Raw genomic sequence first — 20,401 nt, 5'->3', positions numbered from 1 at the left:
GGTTAGTATTTGAATGGGGGCCAAAAAAGGCTATGGAAACTCATAGAAAAATAATACAGATTTTGGTCACGAATGGGGTTTGAACACACATGTAGCACACAATATACTGGTTATTAACTTTAACGAGAGAAAAATGTGTAAGAATGCAATTTAATAACAAATTGGAAAGATAAAACTACCTACATAATTTCATTTATGACTTTTTGTGTGTAGTTTTTTAATTCAAAATGAAAAGAGCTTTATTGATTTTTCTAATTATATGCGTGTCATTTGAACACTGATTTTCACAGAAAGAAAAAACAGAGTTTATTTTTGACTTTCTGTGTCAAAATCTGATTAAACCATTTGAAACATTACTATCTTGAGAGATCTGCCATTAACATTTTGATGATTTGATGGAAACTGAAAACATTCTGTTCTCATACCCTGTTGATATTTCAGTGAGTTTAGACCGCTAGATTGGTAATAATTTTCCATTAAGATTGTGATATTATTATTTTTGTTATACTGACTACCTTCCATGTTATAGTCTTTCCTTGGATAACCTCTATGTAATGTTTCCAGATAAAATGGATACATTTTATCTGGAAATAAAATGCCCAGTTGAATTTAAGTTTCAGATAAATATATACTTTTATTTTTATTAGGGTAAATAAGTCTTAAGTATGACATCTACTTATACAAAAAAATCATTGTAGTTATTCAAAATTCAAATTTGAGCATCCTGTATTTTTATTTGCTAAATCTGGCAATCTTACCAGTATGATTTGGTTACCTTAACACTGGGAGACTAAAAATATAATTGGAAACTCTGAGCACATGTTTGCTGATATTGGCCTCTATGGTAGAGTGTGCTGCACAATTTTTTTAGAAATCCTTCACAGTGCAATCTTCACAACAGAATCTTATTCTTCCCTCTGAGGCTGGACAGATTCTTCTCTGAAGTGGCCTATGTGGGATTCTAGAGTCAGCATTTTGAGAGCCTAGAGAGGAAAGGATGCTAGAAGACTAGGGTGGGTGCCTCTGTATTTGACATCTAGTACCATTATGGCCTTTTATTCCTCCTGTTTCTGGTAGAGGACTTGCTTTGTCAACTGTGCCTCTCTAAAACAACTCTTCAGCTAGGATGTCAGTGGCAGCATCCCAATGCTCGGGAATTGAGAAGGGATTATGGATTTAACTAAGGACTAGTGCAGCTCTAATAGCTACTCTCCATTTATTCTTATTTTAGACATTTGAGCTTATTTTACCCCCAGTTCCAGAGGTACTTGGTGTTAGAATATCCTATATTTTTAAATACCCTGAAATGTAAATTGAGGTTTTCTTAGCTTTTCTCGTTGTTTGAGATTTGAACTTTCTCCAGCTTACTAAATCTGTCTCTACACATCAGTTTGCTTTCCTCATTGTTATTTTATTTCCAGGGCTGTATTTTTCTGTTCTTTTCCTTATTGTGGATTTAACTTTTAAAAATCTCTTTCCTTTAATTTTAGTGAAGTGTAAGGATAACATAATTAAATACCTGTGTTATCTCATTTTAAATTGAAACCCAATAGTCTTTTAAATATTGACACTAAAATATTTTTTAAAAATAAGCTATAGTTTATCATTAGCTTCCTTCCATAAAGCTTCAGGCATGTATTACAGATCCCAAACTATTTTTTTCTGTATAAAAATTAAGAACAATTTTTAGCCCTTATTTGACATATTTAAGCTATGTCCAGACACACATTGGGGGTGGGGTAGCAGAGAACGACTGAAGAAAAGTGTGTCAAATCTTAATAGGAATTGACTCTAGGTTTAGACTAGGGGTGATTTTTTAAATTTACCTTTCAAGTTTTCTATCATTGTTTTATTTATAGATGAAAGTACATTTGAGAAAGGCTCTTGTAAACTCTAAAACCCTCTACCACCATTTCTTGTTGTGTCTTCTCTGAAACATAACAATTCCATGCAAAAGTATTCAATAGTTAAATATACTTGAGAAATGCCTTAAATTCTAGGAGGTCAAGGACTTTGATTTGCTCATTATTGTGCTCCCCTACCATGCAGGACAATGCCTAGTAAAGTGTAGGTACTTAGTACACATCATATTTTATCAATTCTAAGACACATATTTTTTCATATGTTAGTGCCATTAAATTATAATCAGTGATATCTCTTAATGTTGGCGGAGTGGCAGTCAGGTCGTACTTTTTATTACCTACACATACTGGAACCTGCTTGTTGTTCCTGCTGGTATTAGTAGTGACATCTCAAACCCATGAGTGTGTCAGTCAACAAACCACTCAAAGACCATTTGGTAGAAAGAATATAATTCCTGATTGCTGTATGAAAACATGTCTTTGACATGTTTGGTAAAATCAAAAATAGGCTGTATTAGTCTGTTTTCATGCTGCCAATAAAAGCATATCCAAGACTGGGCAATTTACAAAAGGAAAAGATTTAATGAACTTACAGTTCCATATGGCTGGGGAAGCCTCACAATCATGGCAGAAGGTGAAAGGCACATCTCATATGACAGCAGACAAGAGAAGAAAGCTTGTGCAGGGAAACTCCCCTTTTTAAAACTGTCAGACCTTGTGAGGCATTCACTGTCACAAGAACAGCATGGGAAAGAACTGCCCCATGTGATTCAATTACCTCCCAACAGGTCCCTCCCACAACACATGGGAATTCAAGATGAGATTTGGATGGGGACATAGCCAAACCATATCATTTGGCCCTGGCCCCTCCCAAGACTCATATCCTCATGTTTCAAAACCAATCCTGCCTTCCAAACAGTCCCCCAAAGTCTTAACTCATTTGGCATTAACTCAAAAGTCCACAGTCCAAAGTCTTATCTGAGACATGGCAAGTCCATTTTGTCTCTGAGCCTGTAAAATCAAAAGCAAGTTAGTTACTTCCTAGATACAATGGGGGTATAGGCAATGGATAAATATACCCATTCAGAGTGGGAGAAATTGGCCTAAACAAAGTGGCTATGGGCCCCATGCAAGTCTAAAATCCAGCATGGCAATCAAATTTTAAAGCTCCAAAATGATCTCCCTTGATTCCATGTCTCACATCCAGTTCATGCTGATACAAGAGATGAGTTTCCATGGTCTTGGGCAGCTCCACCTTTGTGGCTTTGCAGGGTACAGCCTCCTTCCTAGCTGCTTTCATGGCCTGGTCTTGAGTGTCTACAGCTTTTCCAGGCATATAATGCAAGCTATCAGTGGATCTACTATTCTGGCGTCTGGAGGACAGCGGCACTCTTCTCACAGTTCCACTAGGCACTGCCTCAGTAGGGACTCTGTGTGGGGACTCCAACCCCACATTTCCTTTCTGCACTGCCCTAGCAGAGGTTCTCCATGAGGACTCTGCCTCTGCGGCAAACTTCTGCCTGGGAGTCTAGGTGTATCCATACATCTTCTGAAATCTAGGTAGAGGTTCCCAACCCCCAATTCTTGACTTTTGTGCATCTGCAGGTGCACCAACACATGGAAGCTGCTAAGGCTTGGGACTTGCACCCTCTAAAGCCATGGTCTGAACTGTATGTTGGCCCTTTTCAGCCATGGCAGGAGCTGCTAGTACAGAGGACACCAAGTCCCTAGGACACACACAGCACAGAAACCCTGGGCCTGGCCCACGAAACCATGTTTTTCCTCCTAGGCCTCCAGACCTCTGATTGGAGGGGCTGCTGTGAAGACCTCTGATGTACCCTGGAGACATTTTCCCCATTGTCTTGTATATTAACATTCAGCTTTTCATTACTTATGCAAATTTCTGCAGCTGGCTTGAAGTTCTCCTTGGAAAATGGAATTTTCTTTTCTATCACATTTTGAAGCTGCACATTTTCCAAACTTTTATGCTCTCTTTTCCTTATAAAACTGAATGCCTTTAACAGCACCCAAGTTACTTCTTGAATGCTTTGCTGCTTAGAAATTCTTTCTGCCAGATACCTTAAATCAGCTCTCTCAAGTTCAAAGTTCTAATCTCTTGGGCAGGGGAAAAATGCCACCAGTCTCTTTGCTAAAACACAACAAGAGTCACTTTTGCTCCAGTTCCCAACAAGTTCCTTATTTCCATCTGAGACTGCCTCGGCCTGGACTTTATTGTCCATATCCCTATCAGCATTCTGGGCAATATCATGCAACAGGTCCCCAGGAAGTTCTAAATTTCCCACATTTTCCTGCCATTTCTTGCTATATCAAGATAAACAAATCCATTGAAAGGAACATTGTAAAAAAAAGAAACAGAAATTCACAATGTGGTCACTGCAGTTATGTCAGCAGGCAAAAAATATCTCGCATTTTTTGCAAAATACCTTTTTATCTTGTATTGAAAATGCAGCTCTTATGTGGGTGCAGGATTTCTATAGGAAAAGGGATACCTATAGACACTAATATGATTTGAGAAAATGCAAAGTCATTATATGACAACTTGAAGCAAAAAGGAGGTGAAAGATATAAAACTGGAGAATTTAGTGCCAGCAAAGGATGGTTTGATACTTTTAGTAAGAAGTCTGGCTTAAAAATGTCAAGATAACAGAAGCAGCTTCTCCTGACCAAGAGGCAGCAGATGAGTTCCCAGACACTGTTAAGAAAATGATTGAGGGGAAAAGTTATCTGCCTGGAGAGTTTTTAATGAAGATGAAAATGCCCTGTGCTAGAAACAAGCAAAAAAAAACATGTCACTAAGGACTTTATTAGTAAGAAAGTGAAGTAAGCGCCAAGATTTCAGACAGGAACAGGCTAACTCTACTGTTTTGCACAATGGCAGTCAAGTTAATAATCCAGACAACTTTTCTATATAAAGCTGCTAACCCCTGAGCCTTGAAGGGAAAAGATAAACAGAAGCTGCTAGTCTTTTGTTTGTACAACAAGAAGGCCTGGACGATGAGAACTTTTTTTTCTGGATTGGTTCTATCAATACTTTGTCCCTGAAATCAGGAAGTACCTTGTCAGTGAGGGAGTGTCTTTTAAGGTTCTTAAGATATTGGACAATAACCTGGCCACCAGGAAATCCATGAGTTAAATGCTGAAGGCATCACTGTGATATACTTGTCCCCAAACATATATAATTTAGCCTTAGTCCAGATTAGAGTCATAAGGACCTTTAAGGCCAATTACTCTATGGAAAGGATTGTCAGTGGTATGGAAGAGACCCCAATAAAGACAAATTATGAACATCTGAGGTATTAGTAGAGGGTGGTGCATTAAAAAATGGAAAATAAGGGACAATCATGGCAGAAGGTGAAAGGCACATCTCATATGACAGCAGACAAGAGAAGAAAGCTTGTGCAGGGAAACTCCCCTTTTTAAAACTGTCATGGAGGTACAAGGTTTCAAGATATGGATCTTGGAAAAATTCAAGAACTAATAGACACCACACCAGAGGAGTTAACAGAATATGACTTGATGTAGATAAGTGTTTCTCAACCAGTGCCAGATGATGAGGAAGAAATTGTAAAAGAAATAGCACCGGAAAACAAATTGACATTAGACAATCTGGAGGAGGTTTCAGTGATTTAAGACAGTCTTGACTTCTTTTTACAACTTGGGACGTTCTATGATATGGGCATTGAAACTAAAGCAAATGGTGAAAGAAGGATTGGTACCATATAGAAATATTTTTAAAGAAATGGAAAAGCAAAAAGTCAGACAAAAATGACAATGATCATGCATTTCTTTAAAGTTATATGAAGTGTTCCTGCCTCTGCTGTTTCTGTTTCACCTCCACCATCTCTTATGCCTCTGCCACTCCTGTGCAAGACCAAGCCTTCCTCTTGCTTCTCAACCTCCTCAGTGTGAAGATAGGGATAAAGACCTCTTGATGATCCACTTCCATTCGATGAATAGAATTATATTTTCTCTTCCTTATGATTTTCTTAACATTTTTTCTAGCTTACTGTGTTGTAAGTATACAGTATATAATACATATACAAAATAAGTATTAATGTACTGTTCATGTTATCAGTAAGGCCTCCAGTCAGCAGTAGGCAATTAGCACTTAAGTTGTTGAGGAGTCAAAAGGTATGCACAGATTTTTCAACTTTGCGGGATGTCGTTCAAAGGTCAATTGTATTGGGAATGTCTTATATGGTTTATTTTCCTTTCAATATAAATACAAGAAGGATATGTAACAGAAATCTTTGTCTAAATAAGTCTAAGGAGATAGTTTTAGTAAGCATAAAATAAAAATACTGAAACTTAAGAAACCCTCATCTGTAAGAAGGTCATTGTATAACAGTGTCAGTTTTATTTTAAGAGATTGCACCTTGCTATGTTGCCCAGGTTGGCTTCAAACTACTGGTCTCATGTGGTCTTCCTGCCTTTACCTCCCAAGTTGCTGGGGCTACAGGTGCATGCCAAGGTACTTGGTTCCAGGGCCGTATTTTAGTTCGCAGCATTTTTCATTTATTAATGGAACATAAATTAATGCTTCATCTTACAATTAAAAGGAAGTCAGGGTATATGAAATACAGTATTGTTAATGGGACATTAAAGTTAATGTTAAGTCTTGTAAAAAATTAATTAGTGTGTCTAATTACCACTTTCCTAAACCTATTTGATCATGAAATTGTTTTTATGTAACATATTTTAATCCTCAGAACTAATGTTCAGGGGAACTTCATTTGCGAGACACAATGTTATATAAAACATTCTTTTCTGTTATTATTACATTAGGATCTCATCATAGGTTCAAATGTCATAAATAAATTGGTGTTGAATGGAAATGAGAACACAGAGCTCATCTCTTGTTATCATCTACTTTTTAAAGCTATTTTCTTTGTTTCCTTTAACAAAGAATTGCTAGTAAAGCAAGGGATGGAAGCCATTCAGGAATTAAACCCATGCTGAGGAATTCTGTGTATCAACAGGAGTTCAAGAAGTGCAACGTTTGGTGTTTCTGTTATTAGGAACAGAAATAATATAGATAAATTATATGAAATACCTACCTTTTAAAAGTCATTTTAGTAAGAAACATGTAAAATACTTCATCAATTCTCCTTCATGGTAGATACACTGTCTAAAAATAACTGATTCAAATGTGCACAGAAAGAGGTAGGAAAGAACTAAGATGCATGCTTAGAGTACAAATGACATAATTAGCTCTTGGATGATCAGTGGTTGATCATATTTTAACTCTCTTCAGATATATTTTTCTCTATATTACAACTTTTAGTACTTCTGTTATGAGTTTTCTGGGGGAGTTATGGGGAATGTCCTTCATGGATTTGGAATTATTTGCCTTTTAGTTGGTACCAAACTTGTCAGGGAAGGAAGGGCTGCTGTCTATTAGGCGCCTCCAAACGTTGGCAGCCATATCAGATTATCTCATGCCGAGGTCATTAATTATCAAAATAATATACCTAAGTCCTCTTCTTCTGATTGCATACACACCAAGCTGCCTTCAGATAATAACTTGCCACTTTTTGAGGCTTGTTTATAGGAAAATCATATGTACATCAAAATATTTCTAAGTGTCTGCCTTCCTTAGCGGTTATATTTCTTCTTGTAAATGAATACAGTGGCATTTTGTTTTGATACTTTTCTTTTGTGAGTCTGGTTAATATGCATCTGCGTTTTAGAGATAGAGCCATCATTCGAATGTCCTTGAAATTTATGAGCAAAATAGGCAAAACTCCAAGAGATTTCAGATTACAATCCAATATGCACTTAATATTAGGAAGAGTTGTGTGATTTGATTAAAGTGAGAAAATGTAGTATTGCCTTACACTCAAATGTCTTTACCCCTAGGTGTGAATACATTTACTTATCTTAAGAGCTAAGGAAGACAAAATCCAATTAAGAGATATGACCACCTAGTTGGAAGTTACAGATTCTAACCTCACTTGAAAATTAGATAATAATGTCACTTATTTCTAATGAATTTGAGCCACATGAAATTTTTCTCTTTCATTTTTGAAGTTCTTTTTAACAGTATGTTATAATGTGTAGGACTCAATATGTTTGTTCCATCCATGTCAGAGACAGGATCCAGTCTTGTTCCTCGACTATCCTCTGATCACCGAAAAGCTGAGAAGGCAGCTTCAAAAATTATTTAGGGATATAACCCCAAACTTTTGTGAGATGGTATGTTTCCTTTGTGGAATAGGATTTTTTTGTATTTGGGGAGATTAGGATTAATGGTAGATAGGTTTAAGGTAAGCACAATTTAATATTATTACTTTTATGTTAATTAACATGCAAGTATTTGCTATAAGAATCTATAATGTATTCAAGAGTATAATCTGTTAGAATAACATATCAAGCTTATAATGTCATTTGAAATTGTCTAATTGAGAGTTTATTTGGAATTGTGTGTCTAGTCCAGACCAAATACAATTAAGTATAGTGATTTTTGATTGTTTAAGGAAAATAAAAAGAAACCATTTTAAAGTTTCATTTATTAATTTTATAAGTATGACTTAATACTTGAGAAAGTTTATTAGATAAAAGTATGTACATGTAGAAAGAAATTGAGTATATAAAGGTATTAATGTAGTTTAAAATGCTAAAATGAGTTTAATTAACAAGGTTTATAACTGGTTCTAGATAATTATTAAAGGCTTCCTTTAAAGTGATTGAAGATTTGCTTGCTTTATAAATGGAGAAATAAAGCTTATAAATGAACTGAACACCATAAAAAGAATTCATCCTTTTTAATTATGACATGAATAAAGTGAATATTTAAAAAACTACATAATTTGTTAATAATTTTTACAATGTAAAATATTAGTCTGGTAGAAACAAAACTCTCATTTAATAGGAATCACTTTTAGCAAATCCAGTTCCTGATATTAAAAAATTGAGGTCAGTTTCTAGATCAGACCATGGGAATTCACCAAAGATGACTGGGGAGACAAGACAACTGATCTTTATACATTCTGACATCATTAAGGATTAGTAATTCCTTCCATTTTAGAATTAATATAACTTGTTTATTGCCTCATTAAAATACGTTATCCTTTAAATAACTGAACATTTGAAAATACAACATATCATTAGGATTAAAGCACACACTTTAAGTGATAATCATAGGTCCTTATGATTCTCAAGCAAGTCGGTTCTACTAATAATGAAGTCAGGATTGTAACTTTAATAATGTGATTTACTTAATGATTTTTTAGAGTTTGCACTTCAAAATGGCTTTTGTTCCTTCTCCAGGATTTATTGTGATGCCTGAATAGATCACTAGTTACCAGTGACGAGGGGGCTGGGGAACCTGACAGACTTTGGTTTGAATCTCAGTCCAGCCTTGTAGTAGATTTGAGAACTTGGGCAAGATATGTAACCTCTTACTTTTTGAACTGGGGATAATAATACTTATAGGGTTGTTGTGAAGCTTAGAAGTATTATATGAAAAGAATTCTTACATAACTGGACCTATAAATAATAGATGTGATTCTTAATGGTAATGTGAAAATAAGTTGTTTGTGTTGTTAGGTGAGAATGGGTTAGTTTCTTTAGAAGGGTTAGCGTGTGTTTGTGTGTGTGTGTGTGTGTGTGTGTGTGTGTGTATGAAAGACTAGCTGCCTTGACTACATGCTGCTGCAGTGAATTATGACTGACAGCCAAATGGAGGCTCCAAAGACCCTTCTGCAAAGTTAGCCAATGGTCTGCATAATGTAAATAATACCCTGCCAGAACTCTAAGTCATAGAGTTGAAGTTCTGGCCTCATGCAATCTCCCAGAGATTGCATACCCTACACCCCTAAGTGACACAATTGTCTATATAGATTTTGGGCTGTCTGTTTAATTCCTTAGGATCCCTTCTTTCACCAGCCATATTTCCAAGTGTTTCTTTTGTGCATATAGCCAGTGGCTGCCTGTGCGCTCCAATCCTTATGAGTATTTGAAGCAAAGCATCAGACTTTGAATCTCCTCTCTGTAAACTCTAAAAACGTTATCTTCTACTTAACATCATGGTTGACGACATTCTGAAAGTTGAATTTTTTTATATTAGGCCCTAACTCTAAACAACATTGAAAGAATCAAATAGGATGACCTGGAATTGACAGAGAGAGAGAGAGAGAGAGAGAGAAAGGGAGAGACAGAGATCAAAGAAACTGACAAGATCTGGATGCAAAAAGGGTGAGGTTTTTGTTTGGTTGGTTTTTGTTTTTGAGAGAGCTATATAAAGGCAGAAAGATAGCACCTGCACTTACAGCCTTACTGAAATTCACTATTTTTCAATGAAGTCTTTGTACATCTAAAGACACCTTTTAAATAGAATAACAGAGATAGAATTTAATGATAAACAGAAGAAAACTGACACCAATTCCATGCAGCAAAAGAACACTGAAATCAAATATTTGACCATTATCCCAAATACACTTTGTTGATACCTTCTGTTTGGTGTACCAAAAGTCAAAAATTTCCAGCTGCTCAACTGTTCGGTTGAACTTTTCCCAGTCTGGCCTACCGTTGACTGAATCTTTTAGGCATAAAATATATGTTGATTGACTAACTTTGTACTTCTTATGATGTATATTTTTGATTGGGGAAAGACTACTCATTTTTATTATAATTTTAAATAAGTCAGTTTTTTCAGTCCAAGAATATGTTGATAGAGTGCCTATAGGACATAGCTAGACACTGAGGAGATGAACAACAGAGACTGCCTTTAAGGAGGTTATCGTCTAGTGCGGACTATACAAACAAAAACGGTGATACACAATTTACATGCTGAAATAAGTTTATATAGGGTATTATGGAAGCATCACTGAGGGGCACTTAATTCAGCTTGGGACTGTAAAGAGTTTGCTTTTAGGCCTGTTGTGGTGGAAATGCCACTGAGTTGTCAGTAGGAAGCTGGATTTATAGTGCAGCAATTTTAGACTGAACACAGGTTATAAATGGAACTCTAGGGAATAGTCACAGTTACAGAAAAAATCAAGTATCTTGGAGAAGCATTTGTCACTCATGTAAACAATGCACCATTCCTTATAATTAATTTCAGGTATAATGAAGATACAATTTAAATATAAATATTACTTAGGGTGACTTTAGAATTAATAAAAAATGTTGACAATGTAGGAAAATATACAGAAAAAGCAAAGTCTTAGAAGATTATAGTTTCTAATCTCAGTTGTATAGAGCCTTTTGACTAATTCTTATAACAGAATCTATAAAATTAGCAAAAAAAATCCAATAAATTAATACAAATTATGAAAGCAATGAAAAACTAGTCATAAAATTAATGTAAAAGGATCAGATATTTTCATTTAACTAACTTTATATAATTATATGTTTTTTATATAATCAGACCTATTTAACATTTTGTTGAGGTTTTCTAATTATGACAGGTATAAGTTTTTAGTAGTAAAATTGGAAAAATGCAGAAAATTATGGACAAGGCAATAAAATACTTATCATGTTACCTCCCTCCTGCTCTCCCCCTCCCATAATCTCTTACCATTTTAATAGTGTCTCCAATATATAGAAAACGTGGGTGTGTTTGTGTGTATGTGTGTTTTCTGGTCTATTTTAAGTTAGAGGACATGAAAATTATTTCTCTAGCCACTATTCCTTTAAATATAGGGTACCAGCAAAGTTCAGTAAAAAGAACTCAAAATTCCAAATTAGAACTAGCCAGATCCATTTTCTAGTTATCTGAAATGAGGCTGATTTTTTTTTTAACCTCTGAGCTGGTTCAACTGGTTTAAATTTCCAGCTCTATTGTTATTGGCATGCAACCTTGGACAAATTTGTTCGCCATCAGGAACCTTAGTTTTCTTACCTATCAAATGAGGTCAATAATATATATTGCACATGATACTTAGGAGGATTAAATGAGATAGTACCTGTAAAATAAGTGAAAATTGTTTACCAGGAGAAAAAAAAAAGAGCTGAGGTAAGCAATAGCTGTGGAGTGGGTCCTACTTTAGGTAGAGTCAGTGTGCATGATACTTGAAGGAAGCTTTGAAACATAGAAGGAAATAGTCATGGGAAAGTCAGGAGCTAGAATATTTCAGGCAAAAAGCACACCATATCAAAGACTCAGGGCAGAAAAGAGATTGACACATTAGAGAAATCAAGCATAAACCAGTGAGGTTCTAGTACAGTGATTGAGGGGAAGATGTTAGAGGTATATATAGGAACAATTTCATGCATGGCTTAATAACCATGATGAGTAGTTTGCAATTTATTCTAAATACAATGAAAAGATACTTCACTGTTTAAGTACATAAATTATGTGATCTTATTTGTATTTTATAAATATTGCTGTATTTTTTATGGAAAATGAATTAATCAGAGCAGATATGAATGCAGCAAAGGCTATGGAAGTAGTCCAGTGGAGAGATGGAAGTTTTCTTGACTAGGCTGGTGGCAGTGGAGACAGAGAATGAAATGGACTTGACACATGGTTTGTAGCAGAATTTTCCATTAGAGTGAACACAGTATAGAAATAAGTTAAAAGGAGGAATCAAGAATAAAACCCAGGTTTCTGGTTGAAAGAATGGTTTGAGTGAAAGGTGATGCTATTCCTGATTTACAGAAAAGCTGTGTGATATTCCAGCCAGGAGAGCTTCATCTTGTGCACATTCAGCTTGAAATCTCCTATAGCTGGCTGGATACAGTCTCCAGTTCCCAGTAGAGGGAATCCAGGCTAGAGATGTGTGTTTAGGAATCATCAGGATATACAGTAAATGTGTTTTAAAGCTTGGGAACTAATTGAGATTGTACAAGGGAAGGAAGAGACTGTGGAAAGAAAAGGAAAGGAAATAGCTAGAAGGGACAAAAATGGCTCAGAAAATGCAGCTGCTCCTCATTCCATCATCTCCCAGTGCCCTACAGGGAGAAAGAGCTCTTGAAATTAATCCTGGGTTAATTTGGTGGAGCAGGGAGGGAACAGCAAAGACATATATGAAAGCCTTAAATAGTAGCAGCTGCTGACTCTTCTGGGTTGTAATTCGATGACTATTTATTTAGCTTCAATTCAATAATTTTGTTGAGTAGATGAAACAGTTTATAATATTCTTATGCTGATCTATGTATACTTTTATGTCTTACCATTTTTTTTAATTGCACAGGTGGATTCACAGAAGGGTATTTTCAGGTAGAAATGAAATGTTTTAGAGTCTAAAAAACTTGGATTTGCCGTACGCATCAGTTTGAGTTAGCATAATGAGCAAATACTACTATTAAAATTCAAAAGCCCTATATATCTGTTAATGATGAATGATCATTTCTATTTATACTTTACACATTGTTTTTAAATAAAGTAAAATTATATTGGTGGTTTACATATATTATGTCTGTGATAGTGATTTTTGGTTGGTATTTATTGGAAAGCAATAATTTAATAGCCAATGATAGTTTTAAATGATCATTTAAAAAAGAACTAACAATCGTTTTTTTCATTCCTTGTTAGCTTGGAAACCTTTTTTTCTTTATTTTTCCTGAGGCATGAAAGAGATGAAAATCTAAAACATCCCTATTATGGTTCACACTGAAGTTACTAAGTTAAAAAACAAGTTCAGCAAGTTTTAAAGAAAAGACCTGTTAGTTAAGTAGAAGGCAAATATTTTCCTTAGTGATGAGTGGAAAAGGGAAAGTTTCATATGACACATCAATGTTCCATCACTTCTCACCTGAAACCCTTTTAACTCAGAGGAGAGGGAAACAAAAAGTAACTAATTTGGAATGGGGAGAATTTATATCAGCAAAATATTTTTTCTTTTCACAAAATATAGAAAGAAGTGACGGTGCTATTTTTTTTCAGCACCTGTATACTTTTTCACGTAAAATATAAAATCATGCAATTATTTTGAATATGTTTTTGACCAGAATGAAACAATTAAGGATAATAACTAAACTGAAAATGCTAGATTTAATAAGAAAGATCAAGAAAGGAGGTACACGTCTGTAGCCAGCCCCATTGTGTGTCTGTGGCGGAGATGGAATTGGTTTTTTATCTCCTGGGCATCATCTCAGGCCTAGGTGGTGGGTAATGCACACGATGGCTTTATTTACCTCCTAGAAGGTGCATGATGTCTGAGCAAATTAAAACTGAAAGGATGCTTTGGGATGAGGCTCTAGAAAAGAGTGATTTTTTTCAACAGCAGTCTTAGTTTCAGTGGATTCAACATGAAAAGGGGAGAGTAAAGCTATTCAATGTTAGAACTGTGAAAGGAATTATTGAGAAAGGTTGATCTCTTCTAGTTGTGGTACCTTCAACCCAGCTCTAAGGAAGTTTGTCCCAGGAAACTAAATGATTTACATCCAAAATTTGTACAGGAAAATACTGGAATCCCCAGCCTCTCTGGTCGTTAGTGTATTTAAAGAGCTGCTGTGCTGGCTAGAGGAGGACCAGCTTATACATACACATCCTTCTTCTTTTACTGAGGGAGGTGGGAAAGACCATGGGAAGAAAGGAGGCAAAATGCCCTGATTTGCCTACATCACCAGAGAAAAGGAGGCTAATGGAGACAATGAAAGTTGAGTCACTATTTTGGCACCTGCGTCAGTAGAACAAACTTTAGTGATCCCTAGAGACTGAATGAGATAGTCTGGGCCTTGCCAAAGAAAAGAAAGGTATCAAAACTACATTGAGATGCCATCTCACACCAGTTAGAATGGCGATCATTAAAAAAATCTGGAGACAACAGATGCTGGAAAGGATGTGGAGAAATAGGAACACTTTTACACTATTGGTGGGAGTGTAAATTAGTTCAACCATTGTGGAAGACAGTGTGGCGATTCCTTAAGGACCTAGAAATAGAAATTCCATTTGACCCAGCAATCCCATTACTGGGTATATATCCAAAGGATTATAAATCGTTCTACTATAAGGACACAGGCACATGAATGTTCATTGTAGCACTGTTTACAATAGCAAAGACCTGGAACCAACCCAAATGCCCATCGATGATAGACTGGACAGGGAAAATGTGGCACATATACACAATGGAATACTATGCAACCATCAAAAACAATGAGTTCGTGTCCTTTGTAGGGACATGGATGAACCTGGAAACCATCATTCTCAGCAAACTGACACAAGAACAGAAAATCAAACACCGCATGTTCTCACTCATAGGCAGGTGTTGAACAATGAGAACACATGGACACAGGGAGGGGAGCATCACTCACTGGGGTCTGTCAGGGGGAAACAGGGGAGGGACAGCAGGGGGTGAGGAGTTGGGGAGAGATAGCATGGGGCAAAATGCCAGATACAGGTGATGGGGAGGAAGGCAGCATATCACACTGTCATGTGTGTACCTATGCAACAATCTTGCATGTTCTCCACATGTACCCCCAAACCTAAAATGCAATTAAAAAGAAGAGAAAGGTATATAAAAACTTGCAGTTTAAAACAAACCCAACCAACAAATAATCAAAAACCCATGGTTATTTGATCACCTCATTCATCCCTGAAAATATATTCTCTCATGTTGATGAAACTGAAATACATATTCTTTTCAATGGTTATGTTAAAACATTTGATACCATTATGATCCAGGCACCAACAATTTAGGATGGATGTTCCAGGTTCTTGGAACAGATCCTGGAGGATACAGGGTGTACCAACATTAATGTTTTATTTTCCAGATAGCAGAAAGATTTTGACAGAGTGAACAGAGTAACCAGTGAGTCAGGGGGCCCAGAGCAGCTGTTATTTACCGAGAGTTCAGAATTATATATTTCAAAGACTATTATGGCCAGATCAGTGCTTCCCAGATGAATATAAGCACTAGTAAAATTAGATAGCAGTTCCCAAATGTTATCTCCTTCTTGAAAACTTGAATCAATGGTGTGTATCATATTTTTTATGTTTTAGTTCAATCAATGTATTTTAGTATGCATCCTTGATCATTTATCAGGTATTTATTTTACTAAACATTAATTTTGATAGAAGAGATTTAGAGCCACTGTTTTCTTTACACCTCAGATCTATAATCAAAATTGAATTACTGTCAAATGGCTTTTAGAAGTACAAATCAAAATTCCATTTATGTATTGAAACAACATTTTAATGTAGATATGTATTTGAAATATCTCAGGACTGGGGAGGAACTCATTTAACATAGCCTTTTCAAGCAGTTTTTAAAAAGGCGATCAAAATAGCATATAAACTTAGCTGATAATAAATTATTAAAAATTACTAATGAGAAAGATTGACCGTTTTTCCATGTGGCAAACAAGCTGGAAGAAAATCCAGTTGGATGTTGATATGGTTTGGCTCTGTGTCCCCAACCAAATCTCATACCCAGTTGTAATTCCCAATGTTGGTGGAGGGACTTAGTGGGAGGTACTTAGATTATGGAGGCAGATTTCCCCCTTGTTGTTCTCAGGATAGTGAGTGAGTTATTCCAAGATCTGATGGTTTAAAGGTGTGTAGTACTTTCCCCTTCCCTCTTTCTCTCTCCTGCCACCATGTGAAGAAGGCGTTTTCTTCCCCTTTGTCCTTCTGCCATGATTGTAAGTTTTCCGAGGCCTCCCATTCATGCTTACTGTTAAGTCTATGGAACTATGGGTCAATTAAACCTCTTTTCTTCATAAATTACCCAATCTTAGGTAGTTCTTTATACAAGTAAGAGAACAGACTAATACAGATGCATTGGGTCCTGAATAGATCTCATTTATCATTCTCTCTATCATGTTGAGATGGAATAGATGTCCTAACCATCCTAAATCAGGCATACACATTATGTTGCTTTTCAGCACCAAAGTGAAGTTCTCTTCGTCCCTCATACAACCCTCTTTGGGATCAAAGCCCACATTTTTCAGAGGGCAGCAAGGACTTCTGATCCTGGGTTATAAGACTGAATCAGTCCAATTGGTTAGCCAAAAGTTTCCTTGGTTACAGAAGGAAGGGAAAAAATTGTTAGGGAACTTGAAGAATTTTCTTTTTTGGAGAATTATAGGCAGAATTTGGTCCTCTCTCATGTGTTTTTTTTTTTTTTTTTTCCCCAGAGATAGAAAGATGATTTAATGAAACAACTTCCACTGTCAGGTAGGTAGGTAGGTAAGTAGCTAGCTAGCTAGTTAGCTAGCAAGATAGCTAGATACTTTTTTAAAATCAGGCTTGGATCATCAATGAATGATATGAATTCAAAACAATCTTTGTGTTTCTGATTCTCTCCCTTCCAGCCATCTCATTAACTCTTCTTTTTCTGATGCCTCCTTTCTTTATTTAAATCTCCTGTTCTCCTCCCCTTCTCTCCCCTTTCCTCTACTCTCATTTTCTTCTCTTCATTTCCTTCGCAATATCTGTTCCTCTCCCCTCTCCTTCCTTCTTTCCCCTTTTCTTCTTCCTTTTTACCCTCCCTCCATTTATGGTCTAAATCTAGTCACACAATGCTTCCTAATCCTTTCTCTCCTTTTTAATGCTTCAATAATATAACCATGCACAATGTTTGAATTTGTTTGGGATAGGAGGTAAAGGTGTGTACGAAAAATTTTATGATGTGGCTATTATGAAAGATGTAAGCCATTAAAATATTCAGCTTTTCTATAGTAAAGATCTTTAGAAAAAAGTACATAAAAGGGTGCAGATTAAACTGAATTTGTCTTAGTGTTGCTAACTAATTAAACTAAGTGAATACCCATGATTTGTTTTATCATTTTTACATTAAGAAAATGTATCAAATGGAGCATAATTACAGCAGAAGCTTAATTAGATGCTAACAGACCATACTCTTCTGTTCTGATGCATTAATGATCTCTTTTGTGTTATAATTGTTATATTCATCAGGGCGTGTTAAGTGTTTCTTTTGCAGTATTCATGTGGAGAATGCAAAGTGCAAAGTGAGGAATGTGACTCTTAAGAATGAGCCAGCTATTTGAAATGAGATTGGTATTTCTAGTTGAATTCATCACAGTTTCATTATCTGCATTACAAAAATTTCTAAAACATTTGACACTACTGTTAGTTTTAGCAGAAAACATGTCTTTTGAAAATCATACCTTTCCCTCAGTCTATTCAATTGAGAATTGCAATACTTGTATGGAGTTATTATTGATTTACTGACACAGTAATTGTTTTGTGATGACTGTCAAGTCATGTAAGTTATAAAATATGATATTTTTACTCTGTGAATGAAAGGATATAGGTTAAAGCATTGGGATTTATGGGCTTGAATCCAAGTTAACAAAGGAAATTAGTAGCTACCAGCTAGTGCCTGCAATAAAGTTTAAATGTACAAAACAATTATATGAATAAATATGAATGTGGATTCATAATACAATTGTATGCTTTAATTACAACCATCTTCCAGCTTGAAAAACCAAAAAAGAATAATAACGAAAGCAAATCTAGCAGTCGTTAATCTGGATACACCCAGAGGAACCTTGAGCATTTGATTTTTATAACACATGGACTATTTCCAAAGCTCTCTTAAAAACAGGAAGTCGATTTTATTTATTTATTTTTTTGACAAATAACTTATGCAAACTAATATTATAAATCTAACTTTGACCCCTAAAAATTGAGATGTACTTTGTCATTTTCAAAACGCTGAGCTATTGTTATCAATAGCATTAAAGGACATTACCCATATCAGTACTTAGTGTTTAGATTTAAGAAAAGACTATTAGGTCATGGATATTTTACCTCTGAAAAAATTACTATGATACTGTAAAATCAAAATGTATCTTTCCTACCTAGAAGGCATAGAATTTTAAATATGTGATCTAATTTCTCAAAATTGAAACTATAATATTAAAATTAAATAATAGAATATTAGAAATGAAAAGACCTTTATCCCACTGGATGGAGAGCTATTAAACTCTAGGTTTCCTGGCTCAGGAAAAAGCCAGATTAGAATCTTAGTTTCCTTCCCAGTTCACTAGTCATTTCACTGACTACAGACTTGAAGTATCTCAGACACAAAATTAGACTTGGAAATAAAATGATCTACTAAAAGTAAACCTATTTGAAATGTTTTCTCACAGTCTTTTTTCAAAAGGTTAGCTCAATTATTCTTTAATCACCAGAGCCACTTATCTTAGAAACTTAAGTACACAAAACATAGATGACTAAACACACACCCACACAATATTTTTACTTTAAACCCTTATTTAAAAACAGACATCACAAAATCCTTACACTAAAGCTCATTAATTTTTCAAGACTTTCATTAGAGTGTATTTTGTCAGTCTTTGAGTTCTCTTCTATCATCTTGGTTCTCCAGATTTTTTGTCCAAGGTAGATTATAAGATCTGTGCCTTTGCTTTTGGCAAGAAAGAGAGCAGGGGGTTAGAGAAAGGAAGAGCTATGTAGCTTGCAGCAAGTACATCTATGATCAGCAAAAATAATAAATAAATCAACAAAAACTTGATAGTGAGGATTATAAATGATAAATATGTATTTTTCTTTTTTCTTCTCTGAATTGATTTAAAAACAATTGCATCAAATTATATCTGTATATATATATATATATATATATATATATATATATATATATTAAGAGAGAACAAGAGAGAAAATTTTTAGGTTTACAACACATAAAACATAATATTTGTATGATACATTTGCCAGTAACAGCACAGAAGAAGTGAATGGGAGCAAAGTTGCAATGGGCTAAGGAAATGATGACAGACGATAAAGTAATAACTAGAAAGAAAAAGAGGAAGGAAGGAAGGAAGGAAGGAAGGAAGGCAGGCAGGCAGGCAGGCAAGCAGGCAGACAAGAAGGGAAACAGAAGTGAAGGGGAGGGGAGGGGAGGGGAGGAGGAAGGAGAGGGGAGAGGAACAGATATTGCGAAGGAAATGAAGAGAAGAAAATGAGAGTAGAGGAAAGGGGAGAGAAGGGGAGGAGAACAGGAGATTTAAATAAAGAAAGGAGGCATCAGAAAAAGAAGAGTTAATGAGATGGCTGGAAGGGAGAGAATCAGAAACACAAAGATTGTTTTGAATTCATATCATTCATTGATGATCCAAGCCTGATTTTAAAAAAGTATCTAGCTATCTTGCTAGCTAACTAGCTAGCTAGCTACTTACCTACCTACCTACCTGACAGTGGAAGTTGTTTCATTAAATCATCTTTCTATCTCTGGGGAAAAAAAAAACACATGAGAGAGGACCAAATTCTGCCTATAATTCTCCAAAAAAGAAAATTCTTCAAGTTCCCTAACAATTTTTTCCCTTCCTTCTGTAACCAAGGAAACTTTTGGCTATCCAATTGGACTGATTCAGTCTTATATCCCAGGATCAGAAGTCCTTGCTGCCCTCTGAAAAATGTGGGCTTTGATCCCAAAGAGGGTTGTATGAGGGACGAAGAGAACTTCACTTTGGTGCTGAAAAGCAACATAATGTGTATGCCTGATTTAGGATGGTTAGGACATCTATTCCATCTCAACATGATAGAGAGAGTGATAAATGAGATCTATTCAGGACCCAATGCATCTGTATTAGTCTGTTCTCTTACTTGTATAAAGAACTACCTAAGATTGGGTAATTTATGAAGA

Source organism: Cebus imitator, unplaced genomic scaffold (genome assembly GCF_001604975.1).
Source record: "Cebus imitator isolate Cc_AM_T3 unplaced genomic scaffold, Cebus_imitator-1.0 Scaffold508, whole genome shotgun sequence".
Taxonomy (NCBI): Eukaryota; Metazoa; Chordata; class Mammalia; order Primates; family Cebidae; genus Cebus; species Cebus imitator.
The sequence above is the reverse complement of the archived record's forward strand: the minus strand, read 5'-3'. Positions refer to the sequence as shown.